The sequence below is a fragment of the Octopus bimaculoides genome, chromosome 3 (assembly GCF_001194135.2).
Source record: "Octopus bimaculoides isolate UCB-OBI-ISO-001 chromosome 3, ASM119413v2, whole genome shotgun sequence".
Classification (NCBI taxonomy): domain Eukaryota; kingdom Metazoa; phylum Mollusca; class Cephalopoda; order Octopoda; family Octopodidae; genus Octopus; species Octopus bimaculoides.
In genome coordinates, this window is record NC_068983.1 from 29,098,142 (window position 1) to 29,108,610 (window position 10,469).

Genomic DNA, 10,469 nt, shown 5'->3' on the forward strand with positions numbered 1-10,469 from the left:
TATATGTGTGTGTGTGTGTGTGTGTGTGTGTGTGTGTGTGAGAGAGAGTGTGTTTGTGTGTCTGTGTTTGTCCCCCTAGCATTGCTTGACAACCTGTGATTATGTCCCATCACTTAGCGGTTCGGCAAAAGAGACCAAAAAATAAAAAATCCTGCATTTTTACTTTGGTTACTTTTCACTGGAATTGCAATGCGACTGAAATTTTTCAGCAACCAACATCTTACTGTCTTAGTGTTGCATTTTATTGTCACTGACAACTATGCTTGCATGATACTGCAACATATAAGCCAGAATTGCACAAAGACAATGAATCATATCACCATTTTGAGGAATTGTAATACAAAATCTACAATATGATTTGCATCCACCTGTCTGGCAAAGTCTAGAAATCTAAATAGTTTTCTGGACCACATTTAAAGATTCCTTTAGTAGAGTTCATGTCTTCTTGAATGTAAGCCTATTGTTGAACAAAGCAAAAATTTTGGTCTTTTTTTTTTCTTTTATCCAGATGAAAATTCAATAAATTTATAAGATATTGATGTATCTTGCAGTTCCTTGAATGTCAAAGAGAAGTCGAAATTATGAAATAATATTTCATCATTCATTATATCATAATATGTAATATAGATTAATTAGCTTTCTAACTTGCTAATATCTACTACATAAAAATAATTAGTTTTCATCTTTATATCAAAATGTATTCATAATACAAAATTTCATCTTTCTAATCATATTTTTGACTGATGTGTGTGTGTGTGTGTGTGTGTGTTATGAATGAATATATATGCATGCATGAATCTATAAACACACACTTTGTAAATATATATGTGTGCGTGCGTGATAATAAATATACACACACACACGCACACATATATATATACATGCAGATAGATACATATTTTATGTAATATATATGTACATATACTCATACATATCATCAATGTGTGTGTATATACATGCATACATTCATACGCACATAACACAACTACACATATAAGTATGCATGCATATATATATATATATATATATGTATATATATATATATACACACACACATACATACATACATACATACATACATACATACATACATACATACATACATACATACATACATACATACACACATACATGCATGTATCTATCCATCCATCAATTGTCACCATTTTGCATCAACTTTCCATGGTGACTTGGATTGGACAGGTCATTGAGAGCTACACCTCTTATAAGCTAATCTCTGTGTGTTTGTGTGTGTGTACATCAGAGGTGGTAGGAGGGAGAGGTAAAGATTTCAAATAACAAAGGTATTGAACAGCCAGCACTTGTGGTAAAATAGATAAGATACTGGATAACCATCACTTGAGCTGATGTATGGTTTAGGAAGAAATTTTTATGAGTATCAGAGCTGTAAAGCTAATTCTAAGTGCTTACTTCAGCTAAGCTAGCTGGCTGACTGTAATTAGTTCAGATATTTCCAAAGTTCTACTTTTTATTTTTATCTGTTTTCTTCTTTGTCATGTTCTCATATAATATAAATACGGTATCTTCTCACATATGTAATGCAGTCAGTTGAAGATCTCCAATCATCTGAAATTATCTATGCAATTAGTTGGCAAAAATTCTCTCTAAGACTGTTTAAAAATCTAAAAACAACAAGATAACCACATTAAGATCAGATGACTGAAATTTTTGGGGGACAATAAAGACAATATTTAATATATAATTTTATGGTATGGCACATTATGTGGTTGGTTGGCCTGTTAGAAATAGCAACCAAATCTCCCTTGAATTACACTTATCTTAGAAAAAGAAAGACAGATTGAATTATGTATCTGAAATGGATACTGAAAGAGGACATGCTTTTGATATAGTCTGCTCAGCTGGGACTAATCTGATTTTAAGCAACAACAGAAAACAATTCATTATCAGTAGAGGATGAACAAGACAAAAAAATTCTTAGAATAGTTATTTACTATTTAAATTAAACACAAACCAGAACTTAGTTGAAATAGCAAGACTTTCAAGAACACCAAGAATCCATAACACTGGGAATCCCTAAAATCTATAGTAAATATTTTATCCTGAATATCTGTTTAATTTAATCTATAAATAGGCAGTATGCATAGTAGATATCATACCCCTATACCCACAGCTTACACAGATAGAGTAGAATAGTTAGTGGGCTGTTATGTAGATGTATGTATGTATGTATGTATGTATGTGTGTGTGTGTCGGTGTATGTATATATTCTTTTATTCTTTTATTTGTTTCAGCCATTTATTTGACTGCAGCCAAGGAATCTAATGCTCTTAGCTTAATTTTTCCTTGGGGCTGGCCAGATTGAAGCAATATCGAGAATAACCAGCCGAAATTGCAAAGATAATCTGGATCTCGACTGAAGAGAGAAAACTCTGAATGACTTGTCCGTGTTTTCTTTGTATCGTCTATCTGTATGTTTTGTCCCTTTCTTGTATCACCCAACTGTCTGGATGTTTTGCATCCTTGTCCCATTCTGTATTATTTATATATATATATATATATATATATATATATATATATATATATATGACAAGTTCCTCTGCGAAATAAATTATTCAGATTCATCCAACAGAATTTTATGTTCATATTTTAACCATAATTGTTAACTATAATTGCATCTATGTTTTAAATATTATTGTATTTTGTTTTTGCATTTAATTTGTAAGATACTTCATGTGAAATTATATACTGAAACAGATGTCGCTGTATCCTGAGACTGTCATTTTGTCCAATAAGACCTGAATACAGTGGTCCTTTTCCACTTTTCATTATTATTATTAATCAACTAGTTAACAAATTAACTTATTAATTAATCAGTTGTTTGACCAACAATTTGAGAAATCAATCAATGAGTTGGTTTATTTGAGTTCTTTCATCTCATCAATCAGGGCTTCATCAATAGTCTGCCTTCATTGCACCAGATCTATTACAATGGATTCAAACTGTAGTTCACCATAATAGACTCAGATCAACAAAGGTATTTCATTGATAAGATCACACATGGTAAAGGAATGTTTGATTGATCAAATTATTTGTGAAACAATCAATTAGTTAATTGGTTAAATTGGGCAGCCAGTTGGCTGGTAATAATAATTATCCTTTCTACTATAGGCACAAGGCCTGAGATTTTGAAGTGGAGAGCAGGTCAATTACTTCAACCCTAGTGTTTAACTGGTACTTATAACATCGATCCTGAAAGGATGAAAAGCAAAGTCAACTTAGACGGAATTTGAACTTGGAATGTAAAGTCAAATGAGAAGCTGCTAAGCATTTTGCTGAGCATGTTACCATTTCTTATTTCTCTATTGCCCACAAGGGGCTAAACATAGAAGGGACAAACAAGGACAGACAAACAGATTAAGTCGATTATATCAACCCCAGTGCATAACTGGTACTTATTTAATCGACCCCGAAAGGATGAAAGGCAAAGTCGACCTCGGTGGAATTTGAACTCAGAACGTAGCGGCAGACGAAATACCGTTAAGTATTTCGCCCGGCATGCTAATGTTTCTGCCAGCTCATCGCCATTTCTGCCAACATGCCACCCTTAATAATGATAATAACCCTTTCTACTATAGGCACATGGCCTGAAATTTTGGAGGAGGAGGCTAGTTGATTACATTGACCTCAGCACTCAAATGGTTATTATTTTATTAATCCTAAAAGGATGAAAGCAAATCTGATCTGGGCAGAATTTGAACCCAGACCATAAATTCAGATGAAATGCTGTTAGCCATTTTGTCCAATATGCTAACATTTCTTATTTCTTTATTGCCCACAAGGGGTTAAACATAGAGGAAACAAACAAGGACAGACAAAGGGATTAAGTCGATTACATCGACCCCAGTGCGTAATTGGTACTTAATTTATCGACCCCGAAGGGATAAAAGGCAAAGTCGACCTTGGCAGAATTTGAACTCAGAACATAAAGACGGACAAAATACCACTTGGCATTTCGCCTGGTGTGCTAACGCTTCTGGCAGCTCGCCACCTTAACTTATATGTTAACAGTTCTGCTAACTCACTACCTTAACTTATAATACCAATGATGAAAAGAAATTAAATAAAACCAGTATATGAGTTTTCATTGCTAAAATGACTCTCCCAAGATGTATCTATTATATATCATTTTGTCATAATTTTCTCTTTCAATATTATATATCATTTCAAACACACATGCACTAACCTGTTTAAAATATTTCTGATACATATTCATAGAAGCACATAGAAGTGAAACTATTTCATGTCATATTCTAATTATAGTTTTTTTTTATTTTATAGTATACTTATTATAGAATAGTATAATAATATAATTATTGCATTTTTATATATTATTATATATTTTTTCCCAAAAGCTTTAGTTTTCTTTCATTTTCTTACAGCAGGCCAGATGAGAAGTAGGCTACATGAGACTTGAGCCATAATCAAGTGGGCTGCACTGCTAAAAATTATAAAGGTAATTTTTCATTAGACATCTCATTCAGAAAGTTCCGTGGGCCACAGTTTGCCCATTAATACAGATTGTCAGTTTGTCTTACAGTATTACTCACCTAAGCAAAGTCAGAACTTTTACTGCTAGTTGTTGCTGTTATTGTTGTTATTTGGCCTCATGTCAGACATGATCTAGCAGGCCTATGATCAAAATCATTCCAACAATGACCATTCCATCTTTTGTTCAGGTTTATTATATTGTAGCTAGAACTACATGTCTATAGGTGCAGGAGTGGCTGTGTGGTAAGTAGCTTGCTTACCAACCACAAGGTTCTGGATTCAGTCCCACTGTGTGGTACCTTGGGCAAGTGTCTTCTACTATAGCCTTGGGCCAACCAAAGCCTTGTGAGTGGAATTTGGTAGACAGAAACTGAAAGAAGCCCATCATATATATGTATATATATATATATATATATATATGTATGTGTTTGTGTGTCTGTGTTTGTCCCTCCAACATCGCTTGACAACCGATACTGGTGTGTTTACATCCCCATAACTTAGCGTTTCGGCAAAAGAGACCGATAGAATAAGTACCAGGCTTACAAAGAATAAGTCCTGGGGTCAACTTGCTCGACTAAAGGTGGTACTCCAGCATGGCCACAGTCAAATGACTGAAACAAGTAAAAGAGTAAAAGAGAGAGAGTCTAGTAAGTTAAGCAACCACATAGAGATTTATCGACTCCCTATGAAATAAAATATAATGTACAGACTAATAGTCATTGTAGACAGGTGGAGTGATGGTGAGAGGATTAAAATGTGCAGTGGTTGCAGGAGTGTTGCATACACAAACACAATAACAAACAAAACAACAAGAGAGCCTTTATGAAGTTGTTCATAGTACTAGAAATAACAACAAAATTCTCTCACATCATATTCAACTATCTTGAAAGAATACTATATTGGCTAGATATATAGAAACAAGATGAGACGGTCATGGTTGGAATGCTTCTGATTATGAGTCTGTTACATCAGGGCTGACCAAGTGCTAAACTACAGTACATTGACATGAGCAGGGAAGGTAATAATATCAATGTATGATTTGACATAAAAGTTGATCAGATGTAAGACTTATGCAACTATTTTTCTGATTGTTGCTTAGCCCCAAATGAGGACCAGTTGAGCAGATGTATTATTACAAGCTTTCTAGTCAAGCGTGACCTTCCCAACTTTTGTTTATCAAGAACAATTGACTGGTATGTCTATTAGTTTGTTTTTTTTAAGATGACAAGCAGTAATTTGAGGGAGATTTTGTTGCTATTTCTTGTAAATTAAGAAGACAATGAGTAGAGGGGATAGTAGAGCTAAAGAGTGTTAGTAAGAGATCAATAGCCAGAGTGTTAGAGGGAAGAGTAGGAAGATTGACAGTGATGAGTTAGACTAGACAGATACTAATATTCATTCATTGGTTAGAGCAAAAATAGTAGAGCAAGAAGCTAATTCCTTTGAAATATTTAGTTATTATCCTTTATGTTCTGAGTTTAAATCCTGCTGAGGTTGACTTTGTCTTTCATCTTTCCAGAATCAATAAAATAGATATCAATTAAGGACTTGAATTGCTAACCCTAACCCTCCTCTTTCTAACTCTGTGGAGCTTTTGTTTGTCTTTGTTGTTTTTTTTTGTTTTGTTTTTTTTTGGTGGTGTTGGGTGGATCCTCAATGTTAGAAGCTATTATTATTTCCCTTGCAATGTTTTGATTTCAAATCCTACTGAGATCAACTTTGCCTTCCACTTTTCTGGGGTTCAAGAAATCATGTATCAATTCAGTTTAGTTCTAGGGTCAATTAATTCAACTAACCTTTACTCGTTAATTTGTGCCCTTTTACCTATGTCAGAAAAGATGATTATTTCTCTGGATTTTCTATTGTTTCTAGATAGTTCTAGTTCTGGTTATTTCTCTCAGCTTCCAACCTATGTACTAAAAACTTCTAAAATGCAAAATGCCTATGTAACTATGCCTTATTCTAAGAAAACCAATCATCAAATTGCTGCAGAGAAGTATTTTTAGGATTTTAGGATTTTTTTTTTTTTTTTTTTTTTTTTTTTTTTTTTTTTTGGTTAATCCAAACTAACTATTCAAAAACATTCAAAAACAAAGATCTTCAGAGGAAAAAAAAAAGGAAAACATTTTTGGTTATCTTAATATAATTTTAGAGAATAGTTCAGTGAAAAGTCAGTATCTTCCATTTAATACTGTAGATCAATGTACATACTAGACATAATATGTATAATGATTATAATCATCTAATGGTTTATAAAGGCCATGCAATATCAACAATGTTACGTTGTGAAAAAGGAGACTTACTACAATGGACTTGAAATTAATGGAATTTGTTTAGAATAGAAGAGTTATGGCACTATTTTGGACGATAATGCATTGTTAAGTGTGAATAAGATACTGAAGTACACTTAATAAATTGCAAGTCTAAAGTGCATCTAATAACACATCAAAGTGCACTTTATAATGATGATATGTAGATAATGAGGCTTCTTCTGAAGTTCACTATAGAAAGTAGATATGTGCTACTAATAAGAAAATAATAGAATATGATTTACAATGGTTTAGCATATTCAGAAGGAAAATATAGAAAATATATATTAGAATAAATAACAAATACTGAGAAGGTTCTGGAATTACTTTACAGCATCTAGTTTAACCCTTTTGAAGCCAATTCTCTCAAGACTGCACTTGGTTTTGCATACAAACTTTCTTTTAAAATAATCTAAACTACAGTTTTTCCACTGAATTTATTGATAATTTGTGCTCCATATATCAGTTTGATAAGAACAAAGTTAGTTTACGAAATGTTTCATGATTTTTAAAAATTAATTCAAACATAGGCATTGTATTTCAACAGCAATATCTTAATTAAAAGGTTAATAGTAAATATATTTGTCATTTCTTTAAACTTAATCCCACTGTCTGTTTCCCAATCACATGGTTTCAAATTCAATCACATTGCATGGCACTTTGAGTGGATTCGGTAAATGGAAACTGAAAGAAGCCTGTCATTTATGTGTATGTGTTTCAGTATATGTATAAGTGTGTTATTGTTTCCCTCCCATGATTTTGCATGATAGTTGTGAATGAGTATCACTATTATGCAAGCTGTATCCTTCATTTCCAACCTTCTGTAAGAACATGTCTGGTCATGAGAAAATACTACATCACTCAGAAACAGGTGATGATAATTGATAGGAAAGGCATCCACCCATAAAAGTTTTTTCCTCAACAAATTGCATTTACCCCATGCCTGCATGGAATTTTGGATATTAAATGATGATCGCTTGGCCTTTGTGTTTAACAGAAATCCATTCTGTTGCTAACATTCAGGTTAGCACTCTGTTCTAAGAGCAGCTTCCTTGCTCCCACCAATTTTAGAATCTCTTAAAAGAATTATGAGTGCTCTTCTTTCTCTAAGCCATTAAAAATAAATAGGTATAAATGAAAATTTGTGACTTCTTCACCTCAATTAGTGGTTTTTAAACTGGGGTGGTAGTACCCAATCAGAGGTGTTGTAAGCTCATGAGGGGGGGGGCAGCAAATGTCGAAGGGGGTAGGGTCCTATGGGCAAAGAGTGCTAGATGTTTAGAGTAGTTGTGATTTTTCTTAGAAATAAACTATTTAAATCATATTTTCAGAAAGATCTTTGTGAGGATTAGAATATAAGTAATACATTATCTAATCAATGAACAGAAACATGACTGATGATGTGCCAAGACCCAGTATTATTTCATTATATAAGTTCACAGTTTCTTTAGTAATTTTCATAAAAATTTAACACAGATATCTAAAAATTTAATCCACACAAATATCTAAAATGAGACACACACTGGATGGGCTGGTATTTGAACATTTAAATCTGGATAATAAACCACTGCACAAAATTATTTTTTGTTTAATTAAAGTAATCTGGTTCTTTTTCTTTTCTTTTTTTCTAAAAAATATACAAGGTGAAAGGAGGTGCCGAGGTACAAATGATTCAGAACTACTGAAATAAATGAAAACTGGTAATTTTCATGCTAAAGGAAAATTATACACATTTCCTTTATTTCCAAATAAAGTATTAAATTCTGACACAGTTGCTTGAATGAAGTGATCTCTATATTTTTAGATTTAAGTTAGCTCTTATAAACAACACTTCCAACTACATTAACTAGAAACTCTCCCATTCATTAAATGTATGTTAAAAGTTAATCCTTTTGTAGACTACAATAGTTAGTGAGTCAGGTATTTAATAACTCTGGTTTCCATAGCATTAAGCAGATAAGACAAATCTCATTTAGAAGGATGCTCACTTGCCTATTGTAAGTTAACTTTACAAGTGCACTGTTATCTATTTTCCAGTTACCTAAATGGAAACATGCAAAGTTAAGTGCCTTGCTGAAGAACAAATTTTAATATTTTTAGCAACGCCCCCACACACACACAAATGCACAAAATAATAATGACTAGAGTTTCACAATCGTTGCACTAAGAACTGCTTGTACAAATTAGTCAAGGAACACTTAATCCAAATACAGCCCACAAATTAATCTAGAAAAACATTACATGATTTATTGAAACTGCCACATTTAATTTACTTTGTAACTGATCAAGGCAGCAAATCGACAGAGATTTTAATACTGAATAGATTGTGTCGTGGTAATTGTTCCAGTTCTCTGCAAATCCTACCAAGGCTAACTTTGCCTTTCAGCGAATAATAAAAAGGTACCAATCCAGGATGATAAGCAGAGCTGTTAGAGGGTCTGGTGAAATGCCTTGCAATATCTGTTCTAGCTCTTTGTGTTCTGATAGCAATGTATGAAACACTAATGCCAATCTATGCCCATAATATGAAAGTTGTAAATGAGTCTCACTGTCATACAAGCAGTGTCATTCATTTCCAATATTCTGCAAAAACATATCTGGTCATGGGGAAATATCACTTTGCTTGGAAGCAGATGAGGGTTGGCAACAGGAAGGGCATCCAACCATGGAAAATCTGCCACAACAAATTCCATCCAACCCATGTGAGCATGGAAAAGTGGACATTGAATGATGATGTGTGTGTGTGTGTGTGTGTGTGTGTGTGTGTGTGTGTGTATCATATGTGTGTGTGTACACATAAGCGGATTCAAATATATCTTTGTTTATATTTCTATTTCATGTGTCATTCTACTGTTGTTACATTGTGTCTTTTGGTAAAGACAATTCCACATGACTCAGCAGTTCAAATCACTGTCTACATCTAAGACCAATATAAATCCATGACAGTATTTAGTTTTAACCCTTCAACTTTTGGTTTAAATCATATTAGAGTTGACTTAATCTTTCATCTTTCCAGAGTCAATAAAACCAGTACCAGTCATATATTGAAATCAATTCAGTTTAATAAATATTAAATCTCCCCTGTAAATTAAGGGCCTCATAGCCATTCAATTAATGAATATTTATTTTATTGTCGTATCAGTTTTTCAACAACAGACAAGAACAAGAACAAAAAAGATTTTAGAAAAATAAAGCAAAAATATATAAAATTGAACAAAAAAAAAACAATTAAATACATTAACCTTTTATTATCAACCTGTCAGAGATTGCCCATGGTTCTATGATACAAGCTTTATGTTTTAAAGAGATCTAAATTAACAACTTCAATCAAAATTTCATGTTAATTGTGTCCCAAAGACTAGCTTCATGACAATGAAGTTGTTTTATAAAATTCTCCATAATTTTAAAAATTAATTGAAATACAGGTGCAGGTACGGCTGCTTGGTTAAAATGTCCCCTTCATAATCTTACCCAAGGTGTCACTGAGCTGCACTTTGGACAAGTGTCTTCAATGATAGCTTCAGACCAACGAAAGCCTTTCCAGTTGATTTGGTAGACTGAAACTAAATAATGAAATCCTCACACTCTCTCTCTCTCTCTCTCTCTCTCTCTCTCTCTCTCTCTCTCTCT

At 33.1% G+C, this 10,469-nt stretch overlaps 1 long non-coding RNA gene across 4 annotated transcripts in view; it reads left to right on the plus strand.

The window, feature by feature from the left end:
• LOC106876728 (uncharacterized) overlaps window positions 1-10,469 on the plus strand; it is a 363,609-nt gene that overhangs the window by 332,356 nt on the left and 20,784 nt on the right. For all 4 annotated transcript variants that reach the window (XR_008263626.1, XR_008263625.1, XR_001410288.2 and 1 more), the window contains exon 4: window positions 4,422-4,495. This is a non-coding gene — a long non-coding RNA (uncharacterized LOC106876728). The remainder of the gene's footprint in view (window positions 1-4,421; window positions 4,496-10,469) is intronic.